The 14,191-nt window shown below is 47.0% G+C and overlaps 1 long non-coding RNA gene across 1 annotated transcript; it reads left to right on the top strand.

Moving 5' to 3' along the window:
- Positions 1 to 1,791: 1,791 nt before the first annotated feature.
- LOC121015734 (uncharacterized) lies at positions 1,792 to 12,634 on the top strand. The gene is made up of 3 exons (XR_005783950.1): positions 1,792 to 1,860; positions 8,567 to 8,637; positions 12,591 to 12,634. It is a non-coding gene; the product is annotated as an uncharacterized LOC121015734 (long non-coding RNA).
- Positions 12,635 to 14,191: the final 1,557 nt, after the last annotated feature.

Genomic DNA, 14,191 nt, shown 5'->3' on the forward strand with positions numbered 1-14,191 from the left:
TGATAAGAGAATTTGTTGATAATTATCACTGCTGAAAAAAATCAGAAATGCCAAACACGCCTGAATCTTGCAGCTAGGGTTCCAAATTGAATCCAGCATAGTGCTTGGTTTTGAACTTCTGGCAAAGATCATGACCAATGGAACTGCTTTTCTCTCGAGATACTTCTCTGGTGTAAAACAAGCACTTTCCACCCGTCCAAGGGGCAGTTTAGCATCCTTGTTCGTTATCGTCCTTTCTCCGGCTTCCTGTGAACTGAACACGTCCACCTTTAAACAAAGGTGTCCTTGAGGGGCGCATGGGTGGCTCAGTCGGTGAAGCATCTGACTTCAGCCCAGGTCGTGACCTCACAGTTCGTGGGTTCGAGCCCCTCGCCGGGCTCGAGGGTGCAGAGTCAGCTCGGTATTCTCTCTTTCTTTCTCCGCTCCCCCAACTCGTGCTTTCTCTCTCTCTCTCTCTCTCTCTCTCTCTCTCTCAAACATAAATAAACTTAAAAATAAATAACCACAAAAAGAAAGAGGTGTCCCTAGGACAGATACCTGGGGACATCCCAGTCCCTGATTTCAAACATTCCCCGATTATAACACTGTAGCCATTAAACCAGTGTGGCACTGTGGAGTATTTTTCAGCCACAAAAGAAGAAGGAGATCTTACCATTTGCAACAACAAGCATGGATCTTTTGAATGAGGACAGGCCAAAAAAGCAGATCCCACACGATCTCACGTAGGTGTGAAATCTAACGCAAAACCCGACCCGACCTTGTAGATACCGAGGAGAGGCTGACGGGTGGCAGAATCAGGGGGGCTGGGGGGTGAGGGGAGTGAGCGAATGTGGTCAAAGGTACAAACTCCCAGGTACAAAATCATGGAGTTGGAACATAGAGCACGGCGCCTATGGGTAACGATTCGGTGTCGTGTACTTGAAAATCGCCCAGAGTGGATCTTACAAGCTCTCATCACGAGACAAAAATTCCTTGGCTACGTGTGGCCACGGACGTTCACCAGACTTGCTGTGGCGATCGGTTCCCGATAGGTGCGAATACCCAAGCATTATGCCGTACACCCCAAATTAATATGATGTTGTCCAATTATACCTCAAAAAATAAAGAGGTATCTTCCTGTATATGTGTAAATATGTCCACATATATGGACTCTATCATTATGGTTTAATTGTTTGGAGGCCACTGTTTTAAACATTCGTTTTTTAGGGGCGCCTGGGTGGCTCAGTCGGTTGAGCATCCGACTTCCGCTCAGGTCATGGTCTTGCGGTTCGTGGGTGCGAGCCCTGCGTCGGGCTCTGTGCTGACAGCTCAGAGCCTGGAGCCTGCTTCGGATTCTGTGTCTCCCTCTCTCTCTGCCCCTCCCCCTCTCAAGCTCTGTCTGTCTGTCTCTCTCAAAAATAAACATTAAAAAATTTAAATATTTATTTGTTTTTTATCAATCTGGTTTCACTCGTGATTTTAAGCAAAAAGCACACACACAAAATCCCCCAATGCTTCTCAATGGATATGGAAAATGCTTCTAGTAAAATACGGTTTCCACCTCCGGGGGTTATTCTCTGTTCATTTCCCGCCTCCATATCCGTTTTCCACCTTTCCTGTCTACCTTGTTGCTGAAGGAGACCCACACCCGAGGGCTGTAGCAACCAGGCCCTCAGAAGCTGGTTTTTGATTATGTTCAGCCCATGGCAGGTGCCGGCGGGTGATCGGAGGGCAAGAGGAAAGAAACGTCTCATCTTCTTTTTGTTTTTCCTGGCTCAGGCGACCCTTCACCTGGGCTCCAGCTCTGATACCGTGACTCCCTGCAGGCCTGGTCCAGTTACCAGATAAAACACAGGAGAGCCAGCTACATTTCAATTTCAGGTAAGCAATTAATACTTTTGAAGTACAGTACAACCTTGCTTTGCGAGCGTAATTCGTTCCCGAAACGCGCTGGTCGCCCAAAGCACCTGTCTATCAGAGCGCATTTCCCCCTAAGAAGTAAGGGAAACTCAGATGATTCGTTCCACAACCCCCAAATATTCACATAAAAATGGTTACAATTCTGTAATAGAATGCAAAATACTAAGGAAAATATAAAATATGAAGAAAAATAAACAAATTCCCCTGCACTCACCTTCGAAAACCTTCGTGGCTGACGTGCGGGAGACGAGAGACAGGAGGGTTACTGTGTGGGATGGCTTTCACTATCACTAATGGAATCACTGCTGTCTGTTGGCTAAAAGGAACCTTTTTCTGCCTTGGGGGGCCATTGTATACACCCACAGGGATGTTGACTATAGTATAGTATTAATAAATTCTTGTCATATACTGCCTGAGACCCGGCATCCAAGCATGGGCAATGATCACCCACAGTCCTGCAGGGAGAGAAAGACAGAGAGAGAAAGAGAAGAAACATTGGCTCGGTTGTGACCACATGACCTTCAGCGTCACATACGACTCGTATTGCCAGACGTCGCTCGTTGATCGAGGTAAAATTTACTAGAAATGTTTGCTCATCTCATGGAACCCTCACAGGGCGAGTTACTCGTGGCCCAAGGTGTCACTGTTTAAGTACGTGTGATATTTGGGACATGAATCCTAAAAAAATATTCATTGCTTTTTCTGTAATCCAAATGTAACCGAGCCCTTTGTATTTTTATTTGAATCCGGTGACCGTAGGCCTGTGGGTCGGAACAGCCACTCATTGCTAGACTCCAGTGCCCCTTCCGGTTAGTTCCCTGAAATGCGCTCACACCTCTGCGAACATTCCCTGCATGGAGATAATTACAATCTGGCCTCGCCTCCGTTTCCTTCTGGAGACCTGACCGGGTCTGTTTCCTCCTGGGACCCAATGCCCGTACACAGCCGGCCAAGGTCAGCACTGGGCAAGGTCAGCTGCTTTTAGGGCTCCGACTCCGAGTCCTAAGATAAACCGAAACTTTCAGGCGCCCTCTGTGTGAGAGAGGAAGCCTTCTGGAATCAGGATGAATCGTGGGGTGGGGGGGAGGGGGTGGGCGGAAGGGGATTGGGGGAAAGCACACTGGGCTGCTGAACTCAGAGACTGAATCGCTTCCCTTTGTCCCTTGGGCTCGAGTCTTAGCTTTATAGCCCCTTTCTATGCCAAGGTACCCATGAGAGCTAATGCGTGTATTTTCTTTATTCATTCAACAAACATGGACGAAACCCTGCTATGCGCCAGGCTACGGCCAAGATGCTTTTTTTTTTTTTTTTTTTTTTTAAATCTAATCTCTTCCATGGGGCGCCTGGGTGGCGCAGTCGGTTAAGCGTCCGACTTCAGCCGGGTCACGATCTCGCGGTCCGCGAGTTCGAGCCCCGCGTCGGGCTCTGGGCTGAAGGCTCGGAGCCTGGAGCCTGTTTCCGACTCTGTGTCTCCCTCTCTCTCTCTGCCCCTCCCCCGTTCATGCTCTGTCTCTCTCTGTCCCAAAAATAAATAAATGTTGAAAAAAAAAAATCTAATCTCTTCCTACTTTGTCACTTTTGGTGCATTTTCCTGGACGGTCTCAGACTCTTCAGCGTTCAGCTAGTTCCTCCTGGCTGGGTCTCGGGATTACAGCACCCTTTTTCAACGCCATGCACCCTCTCTCACCAACTAGGTGGTGGCAAAGCTACCAGAATCCCACAGCTCGTGACAAGTCCTGTGTTTTGCTGCAAATCTAGAGGAAATTCTACCCTGCCAGCCACTCCCTTGGGTGTTCGCTTGGTGGGGGTATGGCAATGATTCCCATTTAAAAGGCTGCTCAACAAAGGGTTTTGTTCCAAAGGTAGGAAGCTGTGTAGGTCAGCAAATCCTTCAAGGAGAGGTGGGGGACAAGTGCAGCCCGTGTCAGAGATTCACTCTGGCTTCACTCCCCCGACAGCATATTCAACTATGCATAGAATCTTCGAGTGGAATCATCTTTTTTAGCCACTACATTCATCAAGCTTGGAAGCTTTCCAGAGCAGGGAAGATATTTCCAACGTTTCCATGTCCTTAGGACCCAACACAGTGGCTGGTGCAATAGATGTATCTTGAATTAATGTCAAGTAGCCCGGATCACTAGGGAAGCCGGCTTTGCGAAGATCAGTTAAATCCCAGATGGCCGATTCTTGTGCCAAAGCGCCAAGTTTTAACTTGGACCTTATTTTGCTTTTTAAAATCGATTTCACTGAGGTATAATTTACATGCAATAAATTGCACCCTTTCAGAGTGGGGTCTGGTGAATGGGTGAACGTATCCATTTGTGTCACCCCATTCCTAATCAAGGTATGGACCATCTCTCCCACCCCAAAAATTTCTTTGTGAGGGCAGGGGTCCTACAGGGGGCAGGGGTTGTGTGTGGGGGGGGAGGGCAGGGCTCCTGCGGGTCGTGGGGCCATGCGGGTGGTGGGACCTTGCAGGCGGTGGGCAGGGATCGGAAGGGGCTGGGCAGGGGTCCTGCCGGATGGGGACAGGGGTCCTGCCCCGGGGGGCCACAGGGGTGGGAAGGGACAGGGCAGGGGTTCTGGGGGGGACAGGGGTCATGCAGGATGGGGCAGGGGTCAGAACCCCCCCACATGATCATTTTTGATGGGAAGTCGTCTAATACACGCTCCTTCCGTTTCATGCCATGAGGATATTGCTCGAACCCACGAACCGTGAGGTCATGACCTGAGCTGAAGTCGGACGCTCAACCGTCTGAGCCACCCAGGCGCCCCATCCTTTTCTTGTTTTTAAATCAGTCTTCTGGTTTCTAGCAGCATCCCTGCTCATTTCCTTGTTGGCCCCTTGAAATCTGTGATGGGTTATGAAACCAGATCATCAATATCATTAGAGTTGCTTAAAACAGAAGCAAATAGGGCTTTCTGGTGAACCAATTGGTCCAGATTTAGAGATTTGGTGTGATGTCCCTGTTCAAATATCTGTTGATCTTCCCTGCTCTCAGCTTTGCATATCTGAAGCCCAGTGTCCTCAGCCCCACTTTGACCCACAGAGAGGAAGCAAAAGCCTGTGTCCTTGATGGTCTTAGTGGAACCGGAGCGCCAGGCTGGGGGGCCACTTTCTACTTCCCAAGGCTGAATGACAGAGATTTTATTCATGCGGTGTTTAGAGTTTTCCACTGCAGAATGTGGACACCTCTAGTCCAATTATATCAGTGTGTTCTTTAAGAGTTTTGAAACAACTGAGGCGCCTGGGTGTCTCAGTGGGTTAAGCGTCTGACTCTCGGTTTCAGCTCAGGTTGTGATCTCGTGGTTGGTGGGTTCGAGCCCCACACCCGGCCCTGAGCCGACAGCGCAGAGCCTGCTTAGGATCCTCTGTCTCCCTCTCTCTTTGCCCCTCCCCTGCTCTCTCTCTCTCTCCCTCAAAGTAAATAAATAGGCTTAAAAAATTAAAAAGAATTTCGAAGCAATTATTTTATAGCAACTCTTTAGGCTCAACCACCTGCTGGTTTTTTTTTTTTTTTAATGTTTATTTATTTTTGAGACAGAGAGAGACAGAGTATGAGCAGCGGAGGGGCAGAGAGAGAGGGAGACACAGAATCTGAAGCAGGCTCCAGGCTCCGAGCAGTCAGCACAGAGCCCGACGCGGGGCTCGAACTCACGGACCGCGACATCACGACCTGAGCCAAAGTCAGATGCTCAACTGACTGAGCCACCCAGGCGCCCCAATGAAAGATATTTAGATAGTACAGAAACTAAAAGAAAAGTAAAAGCTGACCCCAATTTCACCACATGGATATAGAAACATACACATTTTCCCATCTAGTTTTTCAGACGTTTTCCAAAGCCTTCATTGACTTATGTAGCAGGGGCTTTGTGAGGCTGCACATTACAAGTTTTATTAAGAGATGCTTCCAGCGTCCCCTCGGCCTGGGAAAATCTGACAATCTCTATGGAGCAAATGCTTGCGACTCTTCACTCAGCACCTGAGTGGCTCCACATGGCCGTGCACATTGGTCCCCAGGCCCAGCCTGGGAATCTCAGCCTCAGAGCTTGGGCATGGAACACTCCTGAGCTGGCTCTGGGAACCAGCTGATGGCAGTGGCCTAGGGCAGGGATGCTTCCACTGGGGCAGAGCAAAGCTCAAAGACCAGTTTTGGTGGCAGCAGTGGGACAAATGGCAAATCAGGCCGAGATCCTCTTAGGGAACTGGCCTCACTTGCTGTTTCTCTCTCTGCCCGGGGTTTTTGGGATTACATGTGAGGTGTGCCGGGAGGGGGACGAGGCCTCGAGAAGGAGAGATCCCGGACTCCTTGATGACGTGAGTCCTGGGGTCTCCACCGGTCAATTCCGAAGCAATGCTTTGTTACCAGTTCATCTCCTGAAAAGATTAAGTGGTTCATCTTTACAGGCAGATCGAAAAAAAAAAATAATAACGTATTTCGGTTAATATTTATTTATAGCCACCCGGGCGCCCAATTTTTGTTTATTTTTTAGTATTTCTAAAGATTTCTGAAAATGAGAGCCTTTCTCCGATTAATGCGAGGTGCTCTGACTGCATACACTTGCAAAAAACATAAACGTTTCACAGAGGAGGGAATCTCTCCAGGCCTAGAGTCTTGGGTCAGGTTCCCCCGAGGAGACCCTGAGATGAGAGATTCAAAAGCGTTTACTTTGGCGGTGATTCCAGGAAGCGCCACTAGGGGGCGGAGGGCGTTGGGCGGCGCCGGAAAGAACAGGAAGCCAGTACAGATGTGTTCACCGAGCAGGCTGCTTCCAAGGGCAACTGGGGATCTCCGCAAAAGTATGCAGAATGTACTTGACACCTGGCAGGTGAGGAAGCTGCACCTTCCCTCACTAATACCCGTGGCGATGAACGACTGGGGGAGGGCTGCTTCTGGCCCTCCCAGCCGGTGCACAAGCTGAGAACATTCCTGCAGCCCGAGAAAGCCAGGTGTTGCGCGAACTCGCGGTAGGGAGGCGTCAGGCCGACTCAGAAAGGTGGATGCCGGCAGGAGGGCTAGGGGCAGGACACCAAGAGCATCTGCTACACCTGGCACAAAGTTCCCCTTCCCCGGTTCTAGTATTGAGCCCGGCTTGTCTGTTAACGAGGCGCCATTTTGCTTTCCCTTCTGCCTTGTAGGCTCCTTGAATGGAAGAGCTAGTTGCTAGTTCAGAACCTGACTTGGGCTCCCTGGGAGGCAGCATGCCCTTGACGTGTGTGGACAGAGAGCCACAAGAAGGAGACCTGCCTTCTGGAGGTGGGAGTCTGTCGTTTAATTCATCCCGGGGCAGAACCACCTCTCTTCCCCTTTCAACCCCAGACATCGCCATGTCAGTTGCGGAGATCTGGAAGTACCTCAGGCTGCTGTAAGCCCGTCGTAGGACGCAATGTTGCCAATGCGAGCTCTCCCCCAGCAGAAGTCCCCCTTAGGGGGTCCAGTCTCCGGTTTCCTCCGGGAGGCAAAAGTCTAGCTGTTAGTGCCAACCTCCCTGTTGAGGGTGGAGGGGAAGAGGGCTTAGGAGAGTCCTGATGATCACAGCTTTTGAAGGTGGATTTTGTAAGTAAAATATCCCATGACTTCCTGGGGAAGTCCTCTTGTTGTAGTCGTTGTGTTGGCAAAACCAACGTTGTGTTGGGTATTTTGGAATTCTTCATCAATTGTTATGCTTGCTTTTTACTAAGAATTTACCGTTTCTATTCTGTTATTGATACACTTTTTTCTTTTTCAGGGGCTTAAGGCTATTATGATTTCAAATATCTACCCATCTATATCTATCTGTCTCTCTATCTTCCTTCACTTACATTGGGGTTACATCCAGAGAAACCCATTGTAAGTTGGAAAACTTGTGTCAGTTGAAAATGCATTTAATACACCCAACCTCCTGAACATCATAGCTCAGCCTAGACTACCTTAAATATGCTCAGAATATTTACATTAGCTTCCTGTTGGGCAAAATCATCTAACATAAAACCTCTTTTATTTTTATTACCTTTTTTTTTCTTTAAGTAGGTTTCACACCCAGTACAGAGCCCAATGCGGGGCTTGAACTCATGACCCTGAGATCGAGACCTGAGCTGAGATCAAGAGTTGGATGCTTACGTGCCTGAACTCCCCAGGCGCCCCAGCCCTTTTTTTTTTTTTTTTTTTTATAATAAAGGGTTGAATGTCTCATATAGTTTGTTGGATATGGTACTGAAAAAAAAAAAAAGAATGTTGTATCGGCGCTGAATAGTTGTAAATGTATCAGTTGCTTGCCATCACGGTCGTGTGGCTGATTGGGGGTGCATCTCGCTGCCCTTGACCAGCATCCTGAGGGAGGACCAACTACATATCGCTAAGCCAGGGAAAAGATCCAGACTCAAAGTTCAGAGTGCGATTTCTCCTGAATGTGTATTCCCTTTCCACCATTGTAAAGTCTAAAAATCATTAAGTTGAGCCGTAAGTCAAAGACCATTCGTATATTCAAATCATACATATGTTATACGTATAATATATATGATTTCAACTTATATGCGTTTATAGTTCAAGTATATATTCAAGTATATATAATATATAATTCAAATATATATATATCTGTAATTTTAACAGGATATTCAAAAGGGGATACATACATATGTGCTTGTTCAAACTGTCTTTTGAACTAAAATCTTATTTTATTGTTTAAGGATACATTCCGTACCATTGACCATAAGAAGGTATGAAAACACAATAAAAAGGATCTCTATGCACTCGCATGGTAAGATAATTATGAAAAAAAAATCTGTCAATGAAAGTAGTTACAGAATATTAGGTTTATGATAAAGAGTAACAACCTCTCTCTCTCTCTCTCTCTCTCTCTCTCTCTCTTTCTGGTCTCCTCTCCTCTCTCGGTTTAGAGAAAGCACACCGAATATTTAGTAATATTGTGGGGGACTGAATTGTCCCCCACGCCCCCTGCCCCCCATTCAGAAGTTGAGGCCCTAACCCTCAATGTGATGGTATTCGGAGTGGGACCTTTGGTAATGATTGGGGTCAAAGAATTTCATGAAGGTGAGGTTTCCATGGTGGGGTTAGTGCCCTCATAAGAAGAGACACCGGAAGGAAGGGACACTGGGAAGCTTGCATCATCACTCTGTCCTCCCATGTGAGGACACAGAAGATGGCCATCTACGAGCCAGGAAGAGAGGTCTCACCAGAACCCAACCATGTGGCAGCTTACTCTTGGACTTCTAGCCTCCAGAATTGTGGAAGGGACAAAGAGAAGACTAAAGTCTCCACCCTTTGGATACTGGGCAGTGTTCAGCAGCAACATCAACTGGGTGGGTGAATAGTCAGGTGGGCACAGTGCTGAAGTCCTTGAAACCATCTGTCTCAACCTGCTGGGGACAGACCTTTGGAGGAACGTGGCTCAAAGGTCAGATGAGTGAGAGGTATAGGAAAGTGCCCAGGGGCCAGCGGCCTCACGCGGTCAGACCCGTGCAGTGACAGACCCCAGAATAGTGGGGCAAGAAATGCTACGGATGGCCACCTTCCCTCATGTCGCATCCACCTCTGCTCCCTCCCTGGCTGTCCCCACCCAATCTCTGGGGTGCATTCTCTAGTGGGCAGAGTTAAACCACATTAAAAAGCTGTACCTGCCCGTGTTTTCTGGCACTTTCCTCCCCATATATTTCTAATACTACTTCTCCCAGTGGCAGAGTCCATGGGACTGTGTAGGTGAAGGAATTCAGAGGGATTCATAGCCGTTGAAAGATTCGAGTGTGTGTATGGAACGAGCATCTGAAGGTGCTGTAATACCCCTCTCCTTCTCCCAGGTAGAAGCTAAATTCAGCACGGAGACTGGAAATCCCACATTGGTTTTGAGGTCTCCTTAGCAAATGACCAAGATGGCTTCCACATTGGTTATTAAGGCCTCTGCCTTAAATAAGGAGTTAATGAGCTGGATGAATTATTATTATTATTACTGATGTCATTTCCATTTAGTTACACCTTCATTCTTGATCCCTTGCTATAATACTATCTAATATTAAAATGCCACCATAACCCTAAAAAAAAAAAAAAAAGGCTGGGAATTTGATAGCTTGTGGAAAAGAATAAGATTATTGCTTAAATAGCTTCAGGTTTAAACGTATTAATATAAATCTGATGAAGGGGGCGCCTGGCGAAGCGTCCAACTTCGGCTCAGGTCATGATCTTGTGGTTCACGGGTTTGAGCCCCACGTCGGGCTCTGTGCTGACAGCTTGGAGCCTGGAGCCTGCTTCGTGGGTTCTGTGTCTCTCTCTCTCTGTGTCCCTCCCCCGCTCACACTCCATCTCTCTTTCTCTCTCTCAAAAAATAAATAAAACATTAAAAAAGTATATAAATCTGATAATAGCGCTTTCTCTGTATTTCATATATTCCCGAGAGTGCTGGAAAAAATAAATCCTAATTTATAGTCTATGTACTGATTACTTCAGAGGTTGATGTAACATTGAGCTGACATGGGTGTTCCGTTATTTTGGTATGAATATTTTGAAAAACAGATTGTTCCTTTAGACGTGCCTCACACACACAAAATAAATAATGCAGGAATTGAAACAAAATGAGTCCAAGGACTTTTGTCGATGGATTGATGTACACCTACTTATAAAACATTTGAAGTAATTCTTTGCCACCTTGATCCTGGCAGATCATGATTCTGCTTGGCAGAATCTCAAAATGTGTTCCTGGAACAAATACTCCAATATGTTCTTAAGTCTGCAACAGTCAAAAGTAACTCTTCAATTCAAATCCTAAGTATTTGGCCTGTTTCTCGGTAGCAAAACTGTCCACACTTCCTTTCCCTTCAAATCATCGATGCGAGAGTATCGCAACAGCATAAAATGCTGACAACAGAGCCCGTACAGTTTTTTTCTGCTTTGCTTCTCAATTTTTCAGTGGAAACACTTAGACTGTCAAAAATAATTTCTATAGCGTTGTCATCTGATATGGAAAGTCTGACAAATACCATTTTTCTGATTTCGATGCAGTAATTTATGAGGCACTGGGATCAGAAAGGAATTTCTGTCAATTCTATTCTTCACAACGTCTCTGCCCCCTGCCCTCCCCGGCTTAGGTAAGATTAATCCCATCTCTTCCTACAAAATCTGACTCGAAGTTCACCTTCCTGCGGGCAGTCTAGCCTGAGAAAGTCTTCCCCATTTTCTCTCTCTTCTACCTTAAACAGCCCTCTGTTCATATCTACATTGTACATTTGTGTGATATCAATGGAAAAACCATTAAAGTTTCTAGGAAGGGAAGATGTAGGATATGATTTACATTTCAGAAGTATTGTTCTTGCCAGAGGATAGGGGATACACTGAAGGGGAATAAGAATTGATAATGAACTGGGGTGTAACAAAGAGGAGATGCCAGAGAAGTGGTTTAGAAGATGACAAGGGCAATTGACAATGATTTAGTCTGAGATTAATGACAAGGTTTTGAGCCCGTGACATGGGGAAGATACGTGGCATTAACCCAGATGGGCTGTAAAAGGAGAAGATCAGATCTGGAGGGGATATCTGCATAGAAGGTAGAGGCACCTGATGAGTTCTATTTTAAGAGGTCCAAAGAGAGAGGACATCTCCATGGGATGTTCTAAAGAATCCATAGGTTGGAAATTTCCACAGGTTGGAAATTTCTCTGTCGAGTTTGGGAGAGCAAATGGAACAGGAAACAGAAGTGTAGTAAATGTGTGTGTGTGTGTGTGTGTGTGTGTGTATGGGGAGATTGGCAAATCTGTGGGAGTCCATAAGACTACAAGAAAAGTGCCTTAAGTACAAATTAGAAGGGACCTTGGAAATTCTTACATTTAGAGGGTTGTGGATCAGGAAAGAAGGACATTGGGAAGGAGGCCTCAGACAAGCAGGAGGAGAATGTAGAGCCTTATCTTAGAAAGAGGTTATATTGAATTTATTCATTCAATTAGATTTAGCAGACATTTATTGACCTACTAGAAAGACATACTGCTGGGCCCTAGCAACACAAAAGTGGTTCTTGCTCCTAATGAACTTCGAAAGGAGGTAGAGGAATGGATATGTATCAGGTTGAGTCATGCGGAACATTCCGCCATTTTTGACCCACAAAAACAGCGATTTCAGGCAGACCAACCTAATCCAATGCAATTACAGTCTTCACAGAGTTTTTTTTTTTTTTTAACAATGTCATTTCTATATACACAGAGAAAGGACTTAGAGCAAAAGACGTGTCCCAGAAGACCTGACGTATGTATGTTTTCCTGAATGACTTTCTAAAAAAAAATTGCTTAGACCTTAGAACCTTGTGAAATGTCATCTTTAACCTGTGGCTGACTTGCCTTATTGCTGCAACGTGGCTGCCAATACTTAACTTTTCGCTTATGTCCAGAGACAAGTGCAAATTTTAGTTCCTCTGGTAATGATCCAACAAGCACCCTGAGATCACCCTGTCATCCTGATCAGACCCTCTGGGTTCCAGGCTCACCCTCAATCGCGGTTGGGGAACTCGACGTGTTGATGATACTCAGGTCTGGAATGTCGCCCATCCATCATCTGGAAGAAGAGCCAAATCCATGCACATGTGTAGCTGCCGTCCAGTGAGATAGAGATAGAGATGATAGAGATAGAGATGGAGATAGGGAAGGCAACCAGCCATGTCACTTCAGAGCTTAAGGAACAGGGTGACAATTCCGATGCAGAAAGATTACTCTGTAGCCCTGTAGATGTGAATGTTGGAGGCGTGCTCTGTTGGAGACAGACCAGTCCGGAGGTGATCGAAGGAATCCCGGCAAGAAAAGATGAAGGCAGGGGTGACATTGGGGGGGCCATGTGAGTCAAGAGAAGGCAGGCTGATGCAACTTACGGTAAGATGTAGCTTGTAGAACTTGCGGGCCACCTTGACGCGGAGGGTGAGGGGGACAAAATCAGGGGAGAGACGACTCTCGCCTTTCTTGCCTGATCGATGGTTCGGATGGTGGTGCTGTCACTGGATAAGGAAGGGAAGGGGGAAGACATTTCAGTTTTGGTGGAAAGGTAACTATGTAATTTTTTGTCTTTCGACCCCCCCCCCCCCAACCTTTGGTTGAGATGACTTAGGAGTATAAAAATGGAGCCTGTCGTCGTAAGATGGGTGAACGGCTTTGGACTTGGAAGAGGCTGGAAATGCAGACTCAGGGCTGCCAATGTAGGGTTGAATACATGGGGGTGGCCAAGGTCTTCCTCGGTAGAGCTGGGATGGATTGGCAGTGAAGGCATGGGGCGGGGGCTCCCACAGGGGCACCGGGGAGAAGGGCTTCGGTTCCCAGCCCTGCCACCAAGGAGCTCTGCGATTTGGGGCCACCACTTTCAACCATTGTTTCCTTAACTGTGAAACAAGGGTAATACTAACAGTCTCACGGGCTTCTTTTGTTGATCACCCGAGGAAGAGTATACGTAAAGCTTTCCTGGTACCGGATACAAAGGAAGTATTTGCAGAAATTCTACGTCCTGCCTAAGACAATAAAGACAACCATTCGCCGAGGAGGTAGGTCCCGGCTTGCTCTTCTGGTCCTCATGGTCATAGCTGAGCAGGCCGTGGCCTTGGGAAGAAGCCCAGTGGACACGGCCACGGTCCAGCTTTGTGACCTTGGCCGAGGCTCTCTACGACTGGTTTCTCTTCTGAGAAAGGACGTTCCTGGTACATTCCACGGGCATGTTGTGGTACGTACATGAGGACACAAGTAAAATCCTTGGGAGAGTTCCTGGCACACGCTAGACAGGTAATGATTTTAAAGGGGCAAGACTCAGAGGGATTAGTGTCCCAGGGGCACAGGGGAGAGAGAACAGTGTCAGACTCTGGAACTTAATCTATGGCATGAGGACAAGGAGCGTCCCTGGATTTGGCAACGAAGAGGGACTGTTGACCCGGGAAGATGTGGTTTTGAAATTTTGCTGGGAGTGGAATCTGGCTGCAGGTGGGTGACAGGTGCTGAATGAACTTGAGGCCAATGGAGCCAGCATGACCTTCAGGTATAAAGAGAAGGAAAGGGAGGAAGAGGGTAGTAACTTGAGGGTCCGGAGGGTTGTAAATTTTTGTTACTCGGTTGGTTTTCGTTTTGTTTCAGCACGGAAGTAGGCCCATTTCTGGATCTCTTTGCGTGTTTCCAAGATATCCTTTTAATTCAGATTTTTAAAAAAATTTTTTAACGTTTATTTATTTTTGAGACAGAGAGAGACACAGCGTGAACGGGGGAGGGTCAGAGAGAGAGGGAGACACAGAATCCGAAACAGGCTCCAGGCTCCGAGCTGTCAGCACTGAGCCCGACGCGGGGCTCGAA

Source organism: Herpailurus yagouaroundi, unplaced genomic scaffold, assembly GCF_014898765.1.
Source record: "Herpailurus yagouaroundi ecotype Mexico unplaced genomic scaffold, PumYag 208, whole genome shotgun sequence".
In the NCBI taxonomy this organism is placed as follows: Eukaryota; Metazoa; Chordata; class Mammalia; order Carnivora; family Felidae; genus Herpailurus; species Herpailurus yagouaroundi.